The 21,356-nt window shown below is 43.3% G+C and overlaps 1 protein-coding gene and 1 pseudogene across 3 annotated transcripts in view; both read left to right on the forward strand.

Annotated features, from left to right (window-relative positions):
* Nucleotides 1-16,309: 16,309 nt before the first annotated feature.
* On the forward strand, nt 16,310-17,739 carry LOC147825109 (uncharacterized; annotated as a pseudogene).
* The window catches only part of Klf3 (KLF transcription factor 3), a 31,975-nt gene continuing 27,133 nt past the window's right edge, over nt 16,515-21,356 (forward strand). For 2 of the 3 annotated variants that reach the window (XM_004867693.4, XM_004867691.4), the window contains exon 1: nt 16,515-16,655. The gene's annotated coding sequence lies outside the window, so the exon portion shown is untranslated. Of the gene's footprint in view, nt 16,656-17,280; nt 17,467-21,356 lie in introns of those variants that run through there. The other variant, XM_021246697.2, reaches the window with a different exon arrangement.

The following is a 21,356-nucleotide window of genomic DNA, read 5'->3' on the forward strand; positions in this document are numbered from 1 at the left end:
CTTTTAAAAGTGTATGAGAAGGGCCAGGGATTCAGCTCAGTGGCACCATGCCTGCCTTCCAAGTGCAAGGTCCTGAGTTTGATCTCTGGTACCAAAAAAAAAAAAGAAGTGTATAAGAAGTTTAGGAAGTGATTATCATTAGCTACAGATGCTATATTAACTAAAAAAACAAAAACAAAAACAATTCTCTACTTCCAGAAATTTATAGTTGAAAGAACTGATCCAAAATATAGAAGCCAGGCATGATGATATTCACTTCTAATACTAGCACTTAGGGGCTGAGGCAGGAGGAGTGCCATGAGTTCAAGGTCAGCCTGAACTACACAGTGAGATGCTGTCTCAAAAATAAAACACTAACAAATATAGGAGAGAGGAAATCTTCCAAAATATTTTTGTTTTATATTAGTGGCATTTCTTTATTAAGGGATTAAAAGTTCCAATTAGTTTAAATTAGAAAAAAAATCACATCTATTTTCTTGAAGCTGACTGGAGTAATATTTCATAAAAATGTGAAGAATCCATTTATTAAAAACAGAATGAAAAATTGCATAGTTAAGCCAAAGAGAAGGGGCGGGACAGAGAGTATGTACTGGGAAGGAGATAACACCAAGGACTATCCAAAATAGGAGACTGAAGAATCATATAAAGAGATAGCTAAAGCAGTCAAGAAAAACAAGGAGAGAAGAAATGAAGGAGGAAAAGCTTGGGGCCCAACAGTGCAAGGCTCACAGTAGGTGGTTAATGAAGATTAACTAGGCGAGTGGTAGACAGATGAATTAACAGTTGGAAGGATGGATGGATGGGTAATGGACAGGAGGAAGAATATAATAAAAAAGATACGATAGCTAAGGATAAGAATTTGATCTTATTGTACACAGAGAGTAAATCGAATGAAGACAGAAGGAATTGTAGTGGTGGGTTTTGTAGGATGGTAATATTTAACAGTTTTAAGTGCAAATAAGTTTTTTCCCTAGTTAACTCATGCATGAAACCTCTTATCAAAGGTCACTTCCTTAACAAGATAATCCCTGATCATCACTCTAAATTAGTTAACCTATTTTCTTCTCTATGACACTATTTTTCTTTTATAGCACCTATCACAGTTTTAAAATATATATTTTGGAGTAGGGCTTTGTGACTCATGCCTGTAATCCCGGGACTCAGGAGCCTGAGGCAGGAGGATTGCCATGAGTTTCAGGCCTGCCTGGGCTACATAGAATGTTCAAGGCCAGCCTGAATTACATAGCAAGGCCTTGTCTCAAAAAACAAACAAAAAAAGAATTTCATAAAAATATGTATTTTAGGGGTAACTATTTGTTTAATGTGTATTCTCTTACTAGCCTGTAGGCTCTATGTAGGAAAGACCTATGCTTTTTGTTGCTGTTGTTAACCATTGTGTTCTCTGGATTTGGCATAAAGCCTAGCCCATATTAAGCTCCTAATATAAATTTGTTGAATGAATGGATAAACAAGCACGTAAATTCATGAGTGAAAGAAACAGGAACATGAGGAAGTGCAGAGCTCTGAGATCTACCCAGCCTTATGAAGACAGAGCCTGTGGCTGTAGTACAATAGAAAAGACCTTGGAATTAGAGAAAGTTTAGCCCCTGTCTCTACCATTTACTTACTGTGTTGACTAGGAAAAGATTATTTGTCTGAGCTTCTGTTTTTTGATCCCTTCAATAAGGATCATGGTTGCTATGGTTATTATAAATCTTGGATGAAGAAGGTGTTCAGAATTTTTCAACTGTGTTCTCTGAAAAACTCCTGTGCAAGGAAGGTAGACTCACACATCTGTTGGACTGAAGCCACATTCAAAACAAATGCAACTTCTTTGAAACAGTTTTCATCTTGAAAATTCACTAAAATGTCATAGTTCATGATTGTTACATTTTATGTCTATCAGTATTGTTATAATGTGAGATAAATGTTTTATATTATTCATTGGTTAATTTATATAACTTTTGTTCATAAAATAATTGAATAAAATTGATGCTCCATAAAAAGTGTACCATGTTCCATCATTTGGTTTTCCATAGTTTTGAGAAGTATGGGTTTATGTAAAGTGACTTGTCACATGATGAGCAGACTCTGTTTGCTGAGTCTGAATCTGTCGGTCAAAAGCACAGTATGGCCAACACGTGGAGCGGGAACTACAAGGAGAAGGTGTTGCCAGGCAAGCTGCTGATCTGGGGAAAAGCACAATATATAGGTCAGAAATGACTTGTAACTTGGGCCAGGGATTTAGCTCAGTGGTTCCGGTGCCTGCCTCGCAAGCGTAAGGTCCCAAGTTCAATCCCCGGTACCAAAAAAAAAGAAAGAAATGACCTGTAACTTGATTTGAATCTAGGCACTCAAAAGGAAATGAGTATTACTGCATAAAATATAGGACTTGTAAATAATTATGTATTAATTACATAACTATTATTTTAATAATGATCATATAATATTATTACATACTATAGTACATTAGACTATCTAAAGAGGGAAAGCGATTCTTAATTATCAAAGATTTCTAACTTGGTTTTATTCATAGACCTTAATGTCAAATAAATACACACACACACACACACACACACACACACACACTCACCCCCTTCTCTCAATACCTGCCTATTGACATTTACTAGTGAGTTCTGAATTTGAAGTAGCCATGGGTATAGGCCCTGTGTCGAAGCCCAATTTCTGAGGCTTCAACTCAATTAAAACATTAAAACCACTATCACTGGAGCAAATTCCCCTGTGAACTAATGTGACCCACCCTAGGTCTCCTCCCTATAGTGTGTGGATGACAACGCTTAGCTGCCAGATGGTTACACACACAGCATTACATGAGCAGGTCTGATACAGTGCCCAGCTCCCCACCAAGCCACCCTGCTCCAGGGCTTATTTACTGTTCTGTCACCAAGCCCTCTTGTGACAGGCCAAATTGGCGTCCCTGTCCAAAATTCACAAGTTGATGTCCTAAACCCCTGTACTTCGGAATGTGACTGTTTTGGGAGAATTAATTAGATTAATTAGAGAATTAGTTAATTTAAAATAAGGTCATTGGGGCTGGGGATTTAGCTCAGTGGTTTCGCTGCCTGCTGCACAAGCACAAGGACCTGAGTTCAATCCCCATTACCAAAAAAGAAAGAAAGAAAGAAAGAAAGAAAGAAAACAAAATAAGGTCATTAGAATGGCCCCTAATACTGTGTGACAGTGCCCTTAGAAGAGGAAACTTGAACCCAGACGAGGTCAGGGGGAAGAGATTGGGAAGATGCAAGAAGATGGTCATCTATAAATTAAGAAAAGAGGCCTGGAACAGCCCCTTCCCTCACAGTATCAGTAGGAACCATCCTGCCAAACAATGCCTTGATCCCTTGATCGCAGACCTCCAGCCTCCAGCCTCCAGGCTAAATAAGTGATTCTGTTCTTTAACCCACCCAGCTGTGGCAGCCTTAGCACATTAACATACCACTAGAATAAAAGCTCCCTGAGGGCTTTTTTGTTCTGATGTACACTAAGTGCCTAGAACAGAGCCTGATGTGGTAAATGCCTAAATATATCACTGCTGAAATTCTGCATATTCAGTCCAGAGTATGGCAGATACTTGGCAAATAAGTGAAGCCTGAATAAAAGATTCTATTTTATAAATACCAAATCATGACATAGTCTGAAAAAAAATTTTACCTGACTTGTACATAAACTTTATAAAACTATAAATATTAAATCACATTTAAATTGCCTTAATTAGCCAGCATGGTGGCACATCCCCTTTAACCCTAGCACTATGGGAGGCTGAGGCAGGAGGACAGCAAATTCAAGCGCAGCCTGTGCAACTCAGCATGAGCTTATCACAAAGTGAAAATTTAAAAAGGGCTCAGGATATAGTTCAGTGTGAAGGCCCTGGGTCCAATCCACAAGACTAAAACACTTTTTTTCTATAATTGAAAAGGGATAAATGTCAAGAAATCCAAGCTAGTCTTGGAAAATCCACCTTTGGTAGCTTAGATCCTTAACTGTTTAACATCCAAACCCCTTGACCTAAATTTAGCACTGTCCATATAGCTTTCTCTTGCCAATCTAACCTCATTTTTCCAATGTCCCCCAGAATCCATTCACTGAAAGCACTCGGCTCTGTCTGGGCATCCAGAGAGACCACACTCCAGGCCCCACTCAACCCCCGGTCACATGATGCCTTCCTCACCCCTTGAATCCAATATAGTCTTTTTGGACCATTTTTTAGTAATCTTTGTGTGGATCTATCTGGTTTCCATTCTAGACTAAAAGCTCTTTGAGGACAAGGACTTCTAAAAATATTTAATCCTACACCTATGTAGGAGTCCAGCAAATATTATGAAGAGAGTTCAGTTAAATCATCAGAAAGCAGCATAGTTAGCATTGAATCTTTAACAACTTGGGCTCAAGTCCACTGAAAGTGGGAAGTACAGGATTGCAATAACAGAGTCAGCAGGGATGTTGTGGGATTCAAAAGGTATAGCCTTACCATTAATACCAGTATAATAAACATAGAGTCTGCCCTTGTTTTAAATAACATTTATTTGATTAATGCTAGGAATTTCCTTTCCAAGCCTTCATATTATTTCTCTTTGCTGTTTTCTGACTGAACAGAAACTCAGCTCTGATAACCAAACCAACAGCATGCTGTGGAAATGCATTTAATCTCTGCTCTCGTGGGCTTTAGCAAATAGCTACAGTTTGTTTATGCAATCATAGGTAGAAGAAATACTATAAAGAATTAATGTGAGATTTTCTTGTTTTGTTTTTTACTGTTAGTGATTTTCCTAATTTGTTTGTATGAAATATGAAGTGGTATAAGGAAAATTTTTTTCTCTTAATTTTTTTTTTTTTTGTACGAGGGATTGAACTCGGGTCCTTGAGCTTGCGCAGCAGCAGCAGCAGCAGCAGCAGCAGCAGCAGCAGCAGGTGATGAAACCACTGAGCTAAATCCCCGGCTTTTTCTCTTAATTTAAAACAAAGTCTTTAGGGAAAATTAGTGTAATACTCAAGATGCTTTCTGACCCATAGTCATATGACTTTTGAAAAGTCATGTTATGTTTCTTAATTGGATCCAAGAAATAGTGATAGGTAAAGATAATTGAGGCTAGAGGAAGGGTTCCTAAACTCACAAGCAAGGTTGACACAGTCTGGCTATTTTAGCAAGCATTCTTCATTTAATCCCCAGTCTTTCTCTTCACTTTTATATGATAGAAGAAGACATTTTGCATGGAGCTTTTTATCATATATTAAATATTACATTTAATATTTCCTTGGGAAATAAGGGTCTAAATAATACTGTTTTGGAGCAAAGTTTATATTTTTCAGGAATATAATTCAAAGATACCAAAGCAAGTGATATGTAATAATGGATAAAATATAAATATATAAATCAGTACTATATTAGTAACAACACAGACATCCCTTCTATGGACAACTAAATTTAAATTTAAAGTCATTTACATTGTCAAGGAAATTCATTGTTAGATTAATACAGCACTATCTATAAAATATAAAGACAGTAACAAAAACAATAAAAAGACAAAGACTTTGGCCTATTATTAGCTTATAAACAACTTCTAGGGTTTCAGCTGGCTGGTGATATTAACCCCATAGGAGTCGATGGTAATAATGTACAAAAGCAATTTATAAATTTTTTTGGAGGAATTCTTTTTTTAGATTTGAAAAGAAAATGTGAATTACACTCATTTCTTTTTTAAAAAACAGTGAGGCTGGGGGTTTAGCTCAGTGGTTTCACCGCCTGCTGCACAAGTTCAAGGACCCGAGTTCAGTCCCCAGTACCAAAAAAAACCAAAAAACAATGATATAGGAAAGGTTTTTTTAAAAATAAGATAAATAAACTTTGCTTACCTTCTCTAGTTTCTAAACACTACAGAAAGGAAAGAGTATTATCTGGAATTGAATAACATAATCAACAGTGTTATGGGGGGGCAATCAGACACAGCAATCACTGTGTCTCAATCTTACAATGCATCTTTGTCAGGTCATCTGTTACAAATGGTCTAGATTCGATTAACAAGGATTTTTTTTCTTTTTAAGGATCTAGTCGTACTTTTTCTCCAAGTACAGAAGAAAATGAATACATTAAGAAATGCACAGGGCCAGGGATTTAGCTCAGTGGTTCTGCCACCTGCCTCGCAAGCCCAAGGTCCCAAGTTCGATCCCCCGTACCAAAAAAAAAAAAAAAAAGAAATGTAACTAATTTTGCTGTTATCCACATCACTCTACTAATTTGAGAGCACTAACGCTGAATGAAAAACCAGGAAGTCCCAAGCACTGTTCTTTGGAAAGATATTTTCCAATGCCACACAACAGGGAGGGTCTTGAGATATTTGGTGAGGGAAAGGAAGTGAACTGAGATTGTGCCCAGAGTCTACCCACTGGGACAGGGTGACAACTCCTTAGCAAGACTTGTCCTGTCCCCTCTTTGCTCTCGGGAACTTCTTTGAGATGCTTCATCTTCTTAGTACCAAGTGAAAGAAAATAAAGGCATTTAAAAAATTTGTCCTACAATAAACAAACATGAAAATGGGGAAAAACTTGTGTGACTCTGGGGAAATCTTCATTCTTCGGGTATTCACAAATAGTAAGAAAAAACTTTAAATACCATTGATATGAGTTTAAGGCTCCATCACCATCAATTTCTGCTTCTTGTGAATCTTTTCTTTTATCTTCAGCATAGAAAAAGGAACTGATTAGATAAACTAATGTGTAGCAACAGTTGAGCTGGAGTCTTGAAAGTTTCCTTCCTTTTATAAAAAATGTATTTTTCTCTCTTTTTTTTAGGACATATTCTGTGGTGATATGGTGACTATAGGCAGAATTATATATTCAGTTGTTCTACAACACTGATTATCTCTTTTATTGTAGTATTCTAAAAAATGTTTAGAATCTCTTATAAATCTGCAAATTTTTTTTTTTGTACCAGGTATTGAACTCAGGACCTTATGCTTGCAAGACAGGTGGCAGAACCACTGAACTAAATCCCTGGCCCTAAATCTGCAAATTTTAAGTGCAAGATTCCATGTTTCATAGCTAATAGATGCATTTGCTACAGCAATGCAAAAAATTGAAAGTCTAGATATTTCATGCTATAATTTGCATCTTGAAAGTCCCCACAAGGGCCACGTGTTAAGATTGGTCCCCAGGAAGGACCTATTGGTAGGTTCTTTAAGTGGGGGACCTTGTGAAAAGTCTTTAGGTCATTGAGGGCAGGTCTTGAAGGGGACTGTGGTAACCTCAGCCCTCTCCTCTGTTTTGTTTCCCACCCTTGAGGGTTATAGTTTTGCTCCACTGTGCATGCCTACTTATGAGGTGCTGCCTTGTACAAGGAGGAAGGCCAACCAACCAGGGACTGGAACCCTCAAAACTGGGAACCAAAATAAGCCTTTTCTCTTTACAAGTTTGATTTCAGAGATAGAAAGCTGACTTAATTCATATTAAATCTTTGGCTAGCTGAAGTATTCTTTAAGATCTAATTGAGCATCATACGGATATGAGCAATCCCTTATAAATTTGTTGCTGTTTTTATAAGCAGGTACCTTTAAATAGGCAAAGATCACCAAAATAGTCCTGTACGTATTTCAAAATTTCCCATATTTCCTTTTTTCTTTTTGAATGTTCTCCAAATAAAGTTTCTTCAAGACAAGGGGGGAAAAAGACAAACACTGGATAGCTACCTAGACACATCTTAGTGTATGTGCTGCCGAAGCAAGCACTAGACACATCTTAAAAGCATAATAAATACAACAGAGAAAAGCTCAAAGAATTGGAAACGGAGCAGATGCATGCCTTCTTCAGTGTGAGAACACATAATAAAAATTAAACGTTAAAATTAATTTACTGAGGGCTCAAAGGACTGGCAGCTGAATGGGGGTGGGGATAGGGCGGGGAACAGTCAGGGAGACAAACAGGATGCTGGGAGGTGAGAAGTAAGGGTGGGGAGTAGTGGGCAATCTCAAGAGGAACTAACAAGGTCTGTTGCTTATAGTTACCCAGAAAACCTTCAGAACAATAACAGACAGACAAATGTCACTTAGGAGGAAATGGAGAGCAACAGGTGAGGCCATACACCAGACGTATTCTTGGTGTTGGGGGGGGGGGTGCTGAAGGTCAGCTCTGTGTCACGCACATCTCTGGCCGCTGACTCTGCTGTTGGCCTTGAACTCAATATATCCTGGCAAAGGACCATGGGAGAGAGGAGTGAACTTGTGCTCCAGGAAGTAACGTCTCTGTCTTGAGAAATAGGAACTTGGGTTCTATTGAGTTTAGTTTGCTGGCTCTTCTGGTTTTAGCTTTATCTCTTTGGAGAGGTTTTCAAGTAAAAGCATATTATTTTGAGGAAGAATTCTAGTTCCATAAGTTACACAGGTCCAGCTATTCACGTGGCTGTTGTTAAAATCCCAAAGAATCATAAAATATGTTCATCTCCTCTTAATGCCCTTACTCCCTAGAGCCCCACCCCCCCACCCCCACCCCTCTGCCATGCTCCTAAGCAGAGAATCTACCTCTGAGTCAGGGAACCTTCAACAGGCCACCTTGCATACTTCTACTTGAGGTCCTGCATTTAATTATGCACAACTTGCCCATTTCTTTCTAGCTATTTTTCCAAAGTAATACATGTTCATCAAAGAAAGAGACACATAGAGAAGACTGTTAAAAAAGGGCAAAGAAAAAAATATCAAATCATTATTATCATTTTCACATTTTCTTGTTAACATTTTTTTTAAATTCCAAGGCTGATGAAGACTTCTCCACTGTTGCTAAGTACAACAATATGTGATTGTTTTCATGGACAGATCCGCAAAACCTCCAAAGCATTTGTACATGGACCAACTAGGCAGGGTGGGAATCTGAGGAATAAAAGGTTGAAGTCCTCTTAGAATCCAAGGACCAGGAATCCTGTGTGACTACATCTGTCACAGAGGGAAATGCTTCAGGCTGATGGCTTGGGAGGTGCAGTCACACAGCACACTGGGAAAAAGCAATATGACAAAGACCAGGTTCCTTGAGTGTGTTTCACATACTGTCTCTGCTGGCTTAGTCACTGAGGGAGAAGTGTGTGTGTGTATGAAGTAAACAAGAGATGGTGTATGTGTATATACATGTAGACATATGCAAACTGTTCCTGACTTATAGTAGTTTGACTTTATTATTTTTCCACTTTATAATAGTAAAAATGTGATACACATTGAGTAGAAACCATACTACAGATTTTGAATTTTGATCTTGTCCTGGCTAATGATGTACAGGGGGATACACTGGTGTCGCTGGGCAGTGGCAGTGGTGGCATCTGACAGCCAGCTATGCAGTCGTGAAGGTGAACAGCCAATACTCTATGGTGGACTGTGGGACTAAGCTATAATGTTCAATAGACTGCTCATCACTATAACAAAATACTTGGGAACATCAACTTAATGGAGCAAAGGCTTATTCTGGCTCATGGTTTCAGATGTTTCAGTCCATGGTCACTTGGCTCCACTGCTTCTAGGCCTAAGGTAAGACAAAAACATCAGTGTGGAAGGGCATGGTAGAGGAAAGCTGCTCACCTCATGGCAATGGGGATGCTGAGAGAGAGAAAGCTCCTTTCTTCTCTGCTTCTGTTCCATCTAGGCTCCCAGCCTATTGGATGGTGCCACTCATCTTCAAGGCAGGTCTCTCTACTCACTTCGCTGTCCCATGTGCCAATGGTCTCTGGAAACATCCTCACAGACACACCCAGAAGTGTGTTTACTAGTTTCCTAGGCATTTCTCAAGCCAATTTGGTGGACACTCAAGATTAACTGTTACAGGCGAATTCAATGAAGCTTCAATGATGAGTAATGGGTATGTAATTCCACTGGAACTCAAGAATCAGATATCTGTGTTTATTTCACCCACTGGCACATGTATAACAGTTGCTGCTCTCTGCTTTGCACTGAGGAACTTCACATTAAAGTTATATTTAATGTCATTTTTATATGATATCATGCAACTCACCTGTTCAGAAACTGTCCATAGTTTAACAACATCAATTTCCAATTTTCTCCATAACATGGCATCCGTTGACCTGTCCTAGCCTGTGTCACACCACTCCTGAGAAGCCCATGGTCTCACTGACCCCTCTGCTCCTGTCACCTTTTCAGATCCCCAAGCTGGGACCTGCAGTCCCTTCCTCCTCCTTCAATGGAGTTTAAACACAGATATCCCCTCCCTCATGAAGAATTTTGAGGATTTTCTGATCTGGTATGATTTCATTTGCAAGACTGTAAGAGCCTTGAAGACAAAGATCAAAGTTTATGCTATGGTTTGGATATGGTTTAAATGTCTCCCTCCAGGATTCATGGGTCAAAATTTCATCCCCATCATGGTACATTAAGAGGGTGGAAACAAACCCACTCTGGTGTTCAGAGGTGAAACCTTGAAAAGTGATTAGAATTTGATGAGATCATCAGGATTGAGTCCTGGTGGCTTTATAAGAAGAGGGAGAGAGACCAGAAGAGACAGACACATGTGCTCCATCATTTGCCAAGGAATGCCCTGAAGCACCTTGAGACTCTGCCAATAAAAAAGGTCATTGCCAGATGTGGCCCCTCCACCTTGGACTAGATTGTGAGCCAAAATACACTTCTTTTCTTTATATCTTTCTCACTGAGGCTGTGGTATTGTCCTCAGAAAATACTTTAAACACAACATGAATACTCATATGAGTATTGAACCAGTAAAATTTTTTATCTGTTTAACTGTCTTATGAGAACTAATTTAGGGTCCCAAGAGAACTGCTTTGATCCCATCTGAGGGCTAACCTCTAGCGAGCTATGGACCACTAGGCCCTAGCTTTCAAAGGTCGCATCTCTTAACATTGTCACACTGGAGACCAAACTTCCAACACTGAAATCCTTGTGGAACAAAATACATCCAAACTGTAGCACCCAGTCTGTGGTACACAATTACAGCTACAGAAAACCAAACCAAGACAGCCCTCAGTTCAGCATTGATTTGAAAATTATAAACCACTTCCCTTTGAAATAATATTATACATAATGCTTTAAGATCTGTCAGATTCCAAAGAGCTGATTTAAACTCTCAATGATACAGAAAGTGTGTTTGTAATAAAAAGTAAAAAAGAAGCTATTGGTATATACTACACAAAAATAATCAATAACTGAATACAAGTGATTACTTTTTACTTGATCATGACTCAGGGAAAGCAGATCTTCCATTCATTTTTCTCCTAGTTGCCACCATCCATCAGTTTCTTGATGTCTTTTTCTTTTGGAATGAATACGTGATCTGAGGACTGAAGATTTACGCTGGCTTCCTTCTGGCGGAGTTCTGTGTGATTTCAGGATCCACGTGGAACCACATTGAGCACCCCACTCATTTTTCTCCTTCCTTCCTCATCTTCAGAGATCTTCACAGCTGCCCTCTAGCTCTCACTTCCACAGGTGATGCCTGGACGATACTGTCCCCCGGGACTGCTTCACCTCTAGATATCCCCACACTGCTCTGACAACTCACCTCAAACCTTCCAGGACACTCAGGATGTTATTTCCAACACACCCATTCCTCAACTATTTAGAATGTCCAGATGACCTGTCCCTTGGCTTTCTCTCTGGAGCCTCCTTCTGATTTACCTTTCCAACATAGGCTCCAAGATCTAGCATTTCAACTGTTTTTGTGCTTTAGTCCTTGGATGCAATGGTTCTGCCAAACACAATCCTGGAAAATTATCCACCTGCACTAGACATGCTGAACACTCCTAGGTGGGGCATGGTGGGGGGGATCATACACCTAGTTTGATCTTCATCAGTTCATCAATCTTCTAATTCAGCCTCCCTAGTTCCGTGCAATTCTAAACTGGGTGGATGAATGCATGGACACAGAGATGGCTAAGCGGAACTTGTAGAGATGCTAAAGAGATTCCTGTCTAATGCTTCAGAAATGGATAACCTAGTGTTTCCAATTTTACTTCAAACATACAATTTTCTTTCCTTGAAGGTATGGGTATCTGTGCTGCTCAGAATTTCACAACCACATGACAATTTTCTGCTTTTGTGACTTTGTGTATAATCAAATGAGGAGAAGAAATATTATTAACTAGGGTGCAAACAGAAAAGTTCTAAAGTATATAGGGAAGAATATCTATCCCTACATTAGAATTGCCTAAGATGGAACTGTGATATAAGCCTAAAAGAGCAAGTGGTGACTTGTAGTGGCTTGTACCCACCAGGCTCCAAATCAGCCTCAATTTTCAAGCTTCATGGTGTCATTGTCTTGTGGTCATTTAGGTGTCATCTACAAATCAATGAATACTTATGGCACACCTTTCTTTTGATAGATATTGTTCTAGGAGTTGAGAAAAGAAGAGCGAAATAGAATCTCTCTGCTCTCACATTCTAAGTAGAAAAAAAATTAATAAATATATTTTTAAAAGAAGAGAACACAGTAATTTTAGTTAATGGTATATTTCAAAAAGAAAGTAAAATAGGATAATATTAGCGATTGGAGAAGGGGGTAGTATTTTAGTTTGTGTTGTCAGGGCAGTCATCCCTGCAAGAGGTAATAATTGAGCTGAAATCTAATTGGAGAGAAAAGAATTATCCATACAGAAATCTGAAGTGTTAACTATCCCCTCATGATCATAAGATGGCTGCCACAAATTTAAGCATCACATCCCCACATCACAACTTCCAAAGTAGGTCTGGGGGTTTCCTGTTAAGAGGAATAAAATTATTTCCCATAATCCTCTAGCATAATGTGTTATTCAACTTTTTGTTGCTATGACAAAATGTCTGATAAAAAGAACTTAAAGGATGAAAATGTTTATTTTGGCTTACAGTTTAGAGGTTTCAGTCCATGGCACCATGGCTCTGTTGTCCTTGGACCTGTGGTGAGGCAGAGCATTATGGTGGAAGGGTGCAGCAGAACAAAGTTCCTCACCTCACAGCAGCTGGAAACACAGTGAGCCAGAGTTGACGAGACACGGTCTCCAAAGTCGTGCCCCCAAGACTCACTCCCTCCTCAGCTAGGCCCCACCACCTAAGTTTCCATCACCGCCTAATAATGCCATAAAATTATGCATCCATTGCTGGATTAATCTACTGATGCTTAGCCCTTGATCCAATCACTTTCTAAAAGTCTCACCTCCAAGGATACATCTTCAATCCAAACCTTAACACACACTTTCCTTCATGTCCAGTTACCAGAACTCAATCATACATGTTGACTAGGATTGCAATGATTGGCTGCGAGCAACAACGGCTCAGCAGAAACCAGGAAGGGGAATCCTTACCCCAAATCTGCTGCTCTGAACCTAAACTAGACCAGCTTGCCCTCAGCAAGGAACAAAGGTAAAGCAACTGCCCCCAGGGCTAATCCAGCGATACTTCTCTAACCCAAGATTCCCTGACCACAAGTGTGCCAGGCACTATGCTACTGTTAGGGATAAAAGGAAAACTGAGGCTCCACTTTCACCATCTCACTGCTGCTTAAGGAAGTTCAGCGAGGGCAGTGCGCTCTCTCTGCTCACCATGTCCAATCCCTGGGATTTACCTAGGCACAGTTTCTGGCCACTAGCATTTCCAAAACCTCCTCCCATCTCCACCTCGGGACAACTTTCCCTTCTTCCCAGTTCATACAGCCCCCTTATTCCTTTGACACGCAATCATCCACTGAACCCCTGAAATGTGACTTTGCTAATAATACACAGTCTCTGTCCTCACAATCCCTCCATTCTTCTGCCATAAAGAGATTATTAAATACTTAAAAGAATGAAAAGTATCACAAGAGGTGAAACCCAAGTGCTACGGAGCACCAAGAAGGAACACTTCAACTCATCCAGGTGGGGTGAGGATGGCGGAAAAGAAGATATATTTTGGAGAAAGTGTCATATAAATCAAGACTTAGTGGGACTTAAGGACATGAGAGTGGAGGTCAGGGGTTGGGAGAAAAGATAGGGAGGCTTTTCAACCTAGAAAAATGTGAATGCGCAAAGGGCCTGGGGTGGGGAAGTGAGCCAGATAAAAGGGCTGAAGCTCAGCATTGCTGCAGAGTAGAAAGGGAGAACAGGGAGAAAGGAGTCTATAATGACAGCAGGAGGCCAGGTCTGCAGGAGTGGGAAGTCAATCTGCATTTTGAGAAGCACTTTTACTTCCTTGGTCCCCTCTCTTTCTCACCCATCAGCCACACCACCGATGGGATGACCAACAAGGCACTGGGGCAGCAGGGTGGACCAGGGAGGGCAGTGGCCAAGGAGTGGGTAGTGACCCAGGAGGATTCAGGGAATGACAGATAGGCTGTGCCCTGTTTGGGTTGGGGAGGAGCCACAGGTGGCTTCAGGCAGTTCTGGTTTGGCCACCGGTAAGGATGCTCATTTCCCTCATCAAGCCACCGGATGCTGGTCCTGGATGGCTGCATTTTTACACAAGTTTCGTTGAACACAGTGTGCTCCTTAACTTTTCTTAAATGGCCTTTCATCTTTCCTCCCCTTTCACATCACAGCCACACCGTTCTTATCTTGGGTCATATTTTTCTCCACCAGACCTATTTTACTCTTCTCTGGGTGCTTCTCACATGAACACTGGAACAAAACCATGGTTTGGGGACATCAAGTTTTCATCACTCCTCATTCCCTGGGCGAAACCCCAAAGTTTTGAGCACTTACTGTGCGACAGACACTAACGTGGTCAAAATTCTGTCATCACAAACATGGTATTTCAACTAATACAAGGGACCCAAGCAGGCATTTAATGGTCGGTGATCAATGAACTCCAATTAGCAAGCCACAAAAATCCAACTTTTTTCTGATATCTTTTATTAAAAAAAAAACTCTCACCCTGTACATTTTAAAAATTATATGGGACAGCAGATCGTGTCCGTTCTGGGTGTCCTCCACGTGCTCTTTCATGTGCGTGCCTTACAGAATGCAATTTCACTGCTTGAGGTTACCGAGTACTAATTTTTATAACACTGCTTAACATGAAGGGGCTGGAAATACACGGATCACTACGTTTTAAGTAGCACCACGCCTGGACCAAGCATCAAAGTGAGGATGGTGAACTCAAAAGGCCTTTAAAACATCTTGAAGCAATAACAAGCTATAGACTGCAGCAGAGGTGCTTTAAAACATTACCCAGGACTAAAACAATTGAACCGATTTGTGCTTTGTTCTTTTTATTGCATTCCTTATTACATTAATACTGTTTAAAAAGAAACTTTAAGAGGGGGCACCAAACTAGCACTGAGCTATACAAAGTCCTAGGAGGGGCCTGGCCTTTCCCCCCGCCCCGCGCCCTGACAGTGAACGAAGGCCACTGCGCTCGCTCGCGCTCCATCCCCCGGGGAAGCAGCAAGAAACGAAAGGTCGCCGGGCTGAGCCCTAGGCCAGCCCGAGCTCTCCTCTGGGTAGGAGGATCTGACTGTGAAGTTTGCCAAGTTTTCATTTTCAGGAGTGCTGGGCCCGCGGGAGGTGCAGGCTTCCAGGGTCTCTGGGATCACAGCGAAAAGTCAGAGGGCGCCGCCCCCCCCGGGGGGGGGGGCGGTCGCCGCCTAGGGGGACCTGGCGCCCCAGGGCACATAGACACGGCGCGCCTACAGGATGGCGACGGCCCCCGGGTGGACACTCGGATCTTCTCAAGCTCGGCCCGCCTCGGTGCCGCCGCCGCGCCTACTCTCCCGGGTCGGTTCTGCACCCGGTCCCTGTCCGGCCCGCTCGTCCACCAGCGCGCCTCGGCTGCGCGTCCTCCCATCCGAGTTGAGCGCGCGCGGCCCTGCCCTTCCTTCCCGCCGCGCCCAGGGCCGCCCTTCCCGCCCGAGCCGGTGATTGATGGCTGCGCGGCCGCCCCGGTCCCTCGCTCCGACTCGGCTCGCCCCTGAGCCCGGCTGTAGGTTTTGGAAGCGGCGCTGCGGGCTGCAGCCTGTGACGCCCGGAGCGGGCAGCGCCGCCCTTCCTTCCCCCCGGGCTCGGGCGCGGCCCAGGGCGGGGGGGGGGGGGGGGGGGGCGAGGGCGGAGGGCGCGGGGCGGGGGCCGCGCACGCCCAGCCCCACGGCCGAGCCGCGCCTCGCGGGACAGGTTGGGCCGGCGGGGCGGCGCCCGGCTCCGGGGAATAATGAGTGTCTGTCAGGCCGTCCCCGGGTGACTGGGCGGGGCGGGGCGGAGGCGGCGCGGGAGGCGGGGGTGGCGGGGGAAGGGCGCAGGGCGGGGTGCGTGTTTGCGAGTGACTCCGCCGACCCCTCCAGCGGCTGCCTCCACCCAAGTGGGTGGGGACCTGCCCAGCCCAGGCGGCCGCGGCTCCCTCTCCCTCCCTGACCCTCCCACCCCGGGTCCCAGCCTCTACTTACCCCGCCAGCCCCGGGAGGCTCGCAGAGCGAGCGGCGCCGGCGTCATGTGACTGCCCGGAGTTGGTGCCAGGAGCCAGAGGGGAGCCGGGAGCGGAGCCGCGCGGAGCCGGGCCGAGCCGAGCCGGAGCGCAGCGCCCGCCGAGCCGCGCCGCACGCGCGCCCGTGCCCGTGCCCGTACCCGTACCCGTCCTGTCCCCGTGCCCTGCGGCCGGAGCGCAGCGCGGCGCTGACAGTACCACGCTCGCGGGGCTCCCGGTGGCGGGGAGCCGGGCCTTTATTTCTCGTCGGCAGCGCTCGGCACCGCACCTCGCAAAGTAAGTCCCTTCTCCCTTACCTTTCCGCCTCGCCCCGGCTCCCGCGCCCCCCCGCGCCCTCCGCCCGCCCGTCTAGCTTCGCCTTTTCCTCCAGGAGGGCGGCGCGGGGTCCGGGGACGCGCGGGAAAGGGCCGGGGGTGCAGGCTGGGGGCGCCTGTGGGCTTGGGAAAGTGCGGCGGCGGCGCCTCGCCGCCGGGGTGGGGGGCGGAGGAGGCGAGGGGGAGGGGACCCAGGTCGGAGGCTGAGCGTGTGGGATGCGGGAGCACCTCGCGGAACCTGGGGCGCGGGGAGGGCGCGGGCGGGGTCTCACCTGTGTGGTCCCCGGCCTCCGCCCTCCCGCGACACCCTCCAAAGCCCCAGAAACCTCGGTGCTCCGCGTGTGGCAGCGTTGAGAGGAGAAAGGTAGCACCGAGGCCGCGCGCTCCTGCTCCTCCCTCTCCTGCCCCCCCAAGAGCTCGGGCTCCCGCGTCCTTCCCCTCCCCGCCCGCCACCCCCCCTCCCCCCTCCCCCCTCCGCGGACGGGGTGCGCTGCCCCTGCCGGCCCAGCAAACTTGGAGCAGCCTGCCAGGCCCTCTGGAAAGAAACTTGGGGCTGTTGGGACTGAAGGAGCATCCCTTTCTGGGTCCTGGAGCCTGGGAAGTGCCAGGGAGTCCGGGCTCTTCGGACAGTGGAAGAAGGCTGGCCGGGTTTGGAGAGTCCCGGGGGGCACGGAGAGAACCTGCCGCAGTGCCTGGGGCGAGGATTGATTGCAGTGGGACTGGAGGCAGACACTGTCCTGCTCACAGCCTGCGGCGCTAGGGACCCGAGCCTGGTAGGGACCCGAGACTGATCCCTGGACCTGAACCCATGGGACCTACGGAACATTTCATAGTGGTTATCTTGGAGATGGCAGATAAGACCGGGAATTGTCATATCCATTTCTTTGGCAGATAACAGACACTTTTTTTTTTTTTTTGCTTTAAATTTTGCAACCCTATACAGTATTGGATGAAGAATCTGAATGAGACTATTTCTAAGTCGGCTTAAGGGGATATTGGAAATTCTCACCTTTTGTATGTCACTAAAATAAACGTTCTAGATTGAATCACTGAATTTTTTTTTTTACTGACTTGGATTTTATATTTTCCACTGATATTAGCCACGACATTTTAAATATATTGTTTATACTCCCAGGAGAGCTTGGTATATGGGGCTGGGGGATGAAGTGGCATTCTGACTTCATTTCAATTTAGTGGGACATAGGCCAGTTGTTCACTATACGTTTTTCCACACACCATTTTTCTGCTTTTTCTGAGTGTTTTGTTTTACGAATTTGAGGAGTATTTTTATAAGAGAACTCAGTCCTGATGATACTCTGCTTCAACCTGAGGAAGCCTTGTTCTTAGGGAGAAAACAAACCGGGAACATTAACGTCCAGAATTTTGCAGGTTCATGGTATTGTTTAAGGAAAGAGTCCTCCGGTGATTTCCTTGGCTTGAAGCACGAGGTGTGTTAGTTGACTTTAGGCTGTTAATAGAAACCTGGAAGATGTTTGATTAATTTAAACTCCCTAGAGAAACTGCTTTCTCAATTTCTAGTCGGTGGGGTTTGCTGCAGGACTATGAGAAGGAAAAAGGCTAATGTACTGTGGGTTAAGTGAATGAGGATGTGCTATAATGAACATTGGCTTGCATGAAGGTGAATACAAGAAGTGCGGTGTGAGAATAACAAAGAAAAGTAGGTACTTAGATCTCAAAACCTTGTCGGATATAAAACAACAGAGCTTTGGAGAAAGCTATTGTTTTTTCTTCACTACAAAGTTTCTAAATTAAACCCAATCTTGTTGCTATGGGCAAAGCAATGCTTTGTTATTTTTTACTTTTTTACTTGTAAGGTTTACACACCAACCTTGAAATCTCTGATAATGGAAATCTGAGTTAAATCATCCTGGCCAAGAAAGTAAACAAGACAGAAATGAGACTATAAATGGACTTCACTACTTTAAACATACCTAAAGGAAAATAGACATTTTGGAGTATTTGGTAAAAATTGGTGTTCCAGTTCACAGACTGCATAACAATTTTGGATTAAGTGAAATGTCAGTGATGATCATATTCTCAAGAGGTGGATTTCTCTAGATGTGTGTACATATAGAACAGATAAGCTGCAACTCTGTCTATAACCACATTTGGAAAAGACAGTGACAATTTTGAGTGATTCTAAATGGCCCACAGTCTGTGTCTCGGATTTTAGTTCTGTGACTGAGGGAGGCTTACAATTGGTCCAGTTTCAGTTATGTGGGGTAACCCAGTTATAATCTCAGTTCTTAACAGCAGTGCTGTATCTTGATTTTCCTTGTGATGTGCTCAGGCTAAATGATAATCATTACCCTAACCCAGAATTTGGTCAGGGCTGGGGACTAGCCATTGGGATGGGACCAAAGGGACAAAAGAAGTCCGAAGGGAGCTGGTGTTACTTTGGAAGGTCTCTGCTGCTCACATATGATAAAATCACATGTGCACTTAGGGTGTTTACTGTATGTGGCAGCTCCTGTTTGTAAATAGGGCAGGTCCCCTGTATAAAGCTGGTGTTATTATTCACACCCAAAGAACAAACACCTCCACCCCCCTGTTGTTGTCTTTAAAAACTCCAGCTGCTCATGAATATAGGGTCAGGGAGGGCCGGCTAAATGTTTCTCTGTGCTTTCTCTCCAGCACAGCCAGCAGAGCTGTTTCCTGTTCTTTGTTTCAAGGCTGGGGTTTGCGTCATACATTCCAAGTGGCATATGTGTGCTCTTTCCTGTTTCAGGCTGTTTTCTGGTAGATCAGTAGCCTAGACCAGGCCGTGGTCCCTGCCCCTAAACTCCGAATCCCCACCCAGGGAGTTATCCTGTCTCTACACACTAGGGATTGCTTAAGATGCCTGTGTTATGTCATAATGAGAAGTCAGTTAACCTTTTTACATACACTCTTTGCTCCACTGTGTTTATATGAGTGAATCAATACTTTTACCTTTTAAATTTTTTCACTGCCAGATGGTGATTTTTTTAAAGGAATTTGTGTACATATGGGCAAACAAAAAAATCTTTGGGAGGTTGTTTTTGTGTGTCTTAGTTCTCCGTGAAGGTAGGTAGCCAGTGTTGGTTAAGAGAGGCATTTTGCCCTGAAGCTGTCAATTTTGGATGGGGATTAACACCTTAGCCTAGAAGGCCTAGCATTATCTGAAGGTTGTGACCCACCCTGTCCACATTAGCACGGGCCACTCAAAGTGGGCTTGGGGGGTGGAGGACAGAGAATTGAAGTAATCTTGGCAACCTGGGCCAAGTTAAAATCTTGGTTATGTCCTGAAGGAGAAGTCTTGAGAAAAATGATTCAAGCAAAGCATACCATACTGAAAATCCCAGGATTATTTCTTTTTAAAGACAAAGACTAAAATATCAGGATAATTTTAAGGACAAAGATTTCACTGTATTCTAATTGATCTGATTTCCAAATCATTCTGATTTTTAGAAAACCCTGAAGGAAAAGAACTAGCAAGAAGAATCCACTAAATGATAGTTTGGAAATCTATCGTACATTTAATCGTACATTTTGAAAATAAAAGAATGCTCTAGTTGCGTGTGTGTGTGTGTGTGTGTGTGTGTGTGTGTGTGTGTGTATGGGTGTGGGGGGGGTTCTCTTTGGTGATACTAAGGATTGAACCCAAGACCTTCACACCATGCTACATTCCTAGTCTTTGTATTTTTTTTATTTTGAGACAGTCTTACTACATTGCCCAGGCTGGGCTTGAATTTGCAATTCTCCTGCTTCAGCCTCCCGGAGTGCAGGCATTACAGGTGTGCACCTCCACATCTGGCTTCCTATTCCTTTTTAATAACAGCTTTTTCATAATTCCAATTTTTAAGTATATTATCAGTAGTGGGTTAAGAAATATCTGGGTTAATTGTTTAAAACCTACTTTATCAAGTTATTTTTCTCTTGGTTCTTCAGAAACTAAACTTTAAAAAAATGGTTGGAAATGAAAACTTTTGTCAAGTCAACTTATTCTGGAGTTTTCTTTAAAACCTAAAGGAATGATCTACAATGTTCTCTGCTAGAATTACTAAAGAGTTGCTGAAGCAGCAAATCAGGTCTTATATTCCCAAATATTGATGAAAATAGGACTTTGGTTTTAAATATCACATCCCACCATATTTCTTTATGTGTAAAGGAAAAGCATAAAATAGGATGTTTGCAAGGTTACTGGGATCAGATAGTTGGCTACTGATAATCTTTCTTGAAAAATGGTGGAAGTTTTAGAAAATCCCAGTAAGATTTTTCCTTTCTCTTTTGGGAAAAGCAACTTGCAATATTAAGCTAACATGTAGAATAAGAGGCCTTTAAACTGAAATTCATAAGTACTCCAAACTGAAGCAGCATTTTTTGGTTCTTATTCCATCCAACTAGATTTGGTAGACAGTCTTTACATTGTTTCCTCTTTGGTGGGGAGGGGCAGGTAGTCAGTATGAATGGTTAGGGTTTTATATGTTCTGTCCAAGAAAATTTTGCAAAGCTGGGCAAGGTGATATATGTACTTATAGTCTCAGCTACTCCAGGAGGCTGAGGCAGGAGGATCACTTGAACCTACAAGTTCAAGACCAGCCTGGGCAATGTAGTAAGATTTTTTTTAAATCTCACAAGCTTTTAAATGATTGAGGAAAATTACATTATCTGGTAGTTACCA

Source organism: Heterocephalus glaber, unplaced genomic scaffold, assembly GCF_053883595.1.
Source record: "Heterocephalus glaber isolate CG9 unplaced genomic scaffold, H.glaber_assembly_v1.0 deba00001509, whole genome shotgun sequence".
Classification (NCBI taxonomy): Eukaryota; Metazoa; Chordata; class Mammalia; order Rodentia; family Bathyergidae; genus Heterocephalus; species Heterocephalus glaber.